General features: G+C 44.4%; 1 pseudogene across 1 annotated transcript; it reads right to left on the reverse strand.

The window, feature by feature from the left end:
* Positions 1 to 5: 5 nt before the first annotated feature.
* On the reverse strand, positions 6 to 539 carry LOC106002347 (annotated as a pseudogene). The gene has a single exon (XR_001175917.1). The product of XR_001175917.1 is annotated as a ubiquitin-conjugating enzyme E2 C pseudogene (transcript).
* Positions 540 to 3,462: the final 2,923 nt, after the last annotated feature.

A 3,462-nucleotide genomic window follows, 5' to 3' on the forward strand; every position in this document is an offset into this window, starting at 1 on the left:
TACTTCTTAAAAGCTGTGGGGTTTTTCCAGAGCTCGGCAGCATGTGTGTTCAAAGGGCTTTCGATGTTGGGCTCTCCTAGTAGGCTCTGGATAGACAGCAGGATGGTTCTGACGTCATACAGGGCCGACCACTTGTCTTTGAGGATGTCCAGGCAGATGTTTCCCTGGGTGTCCACGTTGGGATCGTAGCAAGGCCTGAGGAATTTCACCGAGGGTGTGTTGTAAGGGTAGCCACTGGGGAACTCCAGGGAGAGCTTATACCTCAGGTCTTCATATACTGTGTCAGCTGCTCCATGGATAGTCCCTGCCCATTTGAAAAGGTTGTCTGATTCAGGGAAGGCAGAAATTGCTTTGTCACCAGACATCATGAGGGTCATCAGCTCCTGTTGTAGCCGCTTGCCCACTGGGCCCCGGGCAGCGCCCCCGCTCCGCTCGGCTCCTTTGCGGGAGGCGGCGACGCTGGCGGCGGCTGGGTCACAGTTTTGGGAGGCCATCGGGGCGGCGCTGGCAAGGAGACAGAAAGTCCACACCGGGGGAACTTGACTGTGTGTTTTAAATAATCATATGGTCTATTAAATTGAGTAGACAGGTAGATACAGAGTCATTAAAAAGTTATTGTAATTCTAGGCCAGAGATGATAGTGTCATAAACCAGTGGAGCCAATGGGTGCTGGTGGCTCATGCCTATAAATCCTAGCTACTTAGGAGGCTGAGATCTGTGGATCTTGGTTTGAAGCTAGTCCAAGCAGGAAAGTCTGATCTTAACTCCAGCTAACCACCAAAGAAAACCCAGAAGTGGGTCTACGGCTCAAGTGATAGACACTAACCTTGAGCAAAAAATCTTAGGGACAGCACCCAGGCACTGAGTTCAAGCCCCAGGAGTGGGATAAAAATAGCAACAAAAAACAAAACAACAGAAATAATGTGGCAGCAGCAAAGGAAGTAGGAAGTGTCAAGCTTTAGGTATATTTAGAAGACAACTGCACCCAATTAATTCCTTGATAGATTGGACGTGGAGAAAGAGAGATAAAAGGAGTGAAGAACATCTTCAAGATGTTTTTGGTCTGATTGCTAAAGACTAGAGATTATTGGAAGAGTTGAACAAAAAAGAGTGAGGCTATAGCAGAATCAGGACTTTGATTTGAGACATGTTAAAAGTTTACAGTGTAGCCGGGCGCTGGTGGCTCACGCCTGTAATCCGCTCACGCCTGTAATCCTAGCTACTCAGGAGGCTGAGATCTAGGATCGCGGTCCAAAGCCAGCCTGGGCAGGAGAGACCGTGAGACTCCTATCTCCAATAAACCATCAGAAAACTGGAAGTGGCGCTGTAGCTCAAGTGGTAGAGTGCTCGCCTTGAACTGAAGAACTGAAGGACAGCGCCCAGGCCCAGAGTTCAAGCCCCACGACCGACCAAAAAAAAAAAAAGTTTACAGTGTAGCTGAGTACCAGTGGTTCATACCTATAATCTAGTTGCTCACAAAGCTGAGATTTTTTAGGACTGAGATTCAAAGCCAGCCAGAGCAGAACAATCCAGAAGATTCTATCTTCAGTTATCCAGCAAAAAAGCTGGACTGGAGGTGTGGCCCAAGTGGTAGAATACCAACCATGAATGAAGAAGCCAAACTTAATGGGGAAGCCCTGAGTTCAAGCTCTGGTACTGGCCAAAAAAATACCTCTTACCCATTAAATAGCATTATAGAGATGGTGAATATAAAACCATTCTTTTAAGCAACACTGCCTGATTTGTTTGTTACACAGCCTTTTGCTTACCACTACCTTGAAAAGGTAAGCCATGCTCCTAGAAGAATTATGAAATGTATAACTTGAGGATAATCTGACTCCAGGGGAAAAGAGAAGTGAAAAATTAGGCACAGTAAGAGATTAATAGTAATAGCTAATCAAAAAAGAACAATCAGCTGGGCACTGGTGGCTCATGCCTATAATCCTAGCTACTTAGGAGGCTGAGATCTGAAGATCTTAGTTCAAAGCCAGACCTGGCAGGAAAGTCTATGAGACTCTTGACTCCAATAAACCATTAGAAAACTAGAAGTGTCACTGTGGCTCAAGTGGTAGGGAGCTTATCTTGAGCTGAAGAGCTCAGGGACAGTGCCCAGGCCCGGAGTTCAGCCCTCATGACCAACAAAAATAGGACTCTCTTCCTTTCCCTGGCAGATGCTCCTATCTCCAATAAACCACCAGAAAACTGGAAGGGTGCTTGGCTCAAGTGGTAGAGTGCTTTCCTTGAGCTGAAGAGCTGAGGGACAGTACCAAGGCCGAGAGCAGAGTTTAAGCCCCATGACTGACCAAAAAAAAACAAAAAGAACAATCATAATAATATACTGTAAGCCCCATTTGTTAGGAAGCGGAAAGACTTGGGAAAAATTATATTAAGTGAAGTAAGCCAGGCCCAAAGAAGCATAGGTCCCATGGTTTCCCTTATTTGCAATAACTAGTATATGTCTGAGACAAGCAGAAAAGGTCAGATAAGATTATGTTAGGCGAAATGAACCCCCAAATAAGGACTAAAGTGGTTTTTATTTCTTGCTATTGTTTCTAACATTTATAAGGTGATTTTTTTTGTTGCTTCGTATGTCCCTCCCTCATGGTATAACCCCTGTTTTCACTGTATTTGATGTTGGTATGATTTGGGGAGGGGAAGGGAAAAAACAAATTGTTTAAATAGGTATACAGGTGGACCCCTTGCAGCAATGAAATATACAAGATGCTATGTCAAAAAACAAACTTTACAACTTTGGCGGGGCGAGGGGGCGCAGATGGGAGGGCAGGAATGGTAAGGGGAAACAAAGGAGGAGGCAACAATGCTTGATAAGAAATGTACTCATTACCTTGCTCATGTAATTGTAATGCCTCTGTATGGTATTTTCACATAAAAAAACTTACTAATAAAAAAATAATACACTGGCTAGGTGCCATAATCCTAGCTGCTCAGTAGGCTGAGAGCTGAAGATCGCTGTTAGAAGTCAGCTTGGGCAGGAAAGAATGAAAGATTTATCTCCAACTAACCAACAAAAGTTGAAAGTAGATCTGTGGCTCAAATGATAGAGTTTCAGCCTTGACCAAAAAAAGTTAAGGGATAGCACTCAGGCTCTGAGGTCAGGCCTTAATATAGGTACCCCTACCCCCCCCCCCAAAAAAAAAATTAAGAATTACTAATTCTGAAATTTTCCATGTTGAAACTAATTCATGTTAGTAACATCAGGAAGAATGATATTTGTTGTGTTCCAAATCAGCATAAACACCCAGTGGACTCTTACACAGATGGGCTAGTTATTGGTCATTTATATATAAAATCTTTTTTTTTCTGCTGAACAAGATTTCACACCACATACTCCTTTTTTTTTTTGGGTCCAGTCGTGGGGCCTGAACTCTGGACCTGGGCTCTGTCCCTCAGCTCTTCAGCTCAAGGCTAGCGCTCTACCACTTGAGCCACAGCGCCACTTCC

This window comes from Dipodomys ordii, unplaced genomic scaffold, assembly GCF_000151885.1.
Source record: "Dipodomys ordii isolate 6190 unplaced genomic scaffold, Dord_2.0 Scaffold7989, whole genome shotgun sequence".
NCBI lineage: Eukaryota > Metazoa > Chordata > Mammalia > Rodentia > Heteromyidae > Dipodomys > Dipodomys ordii.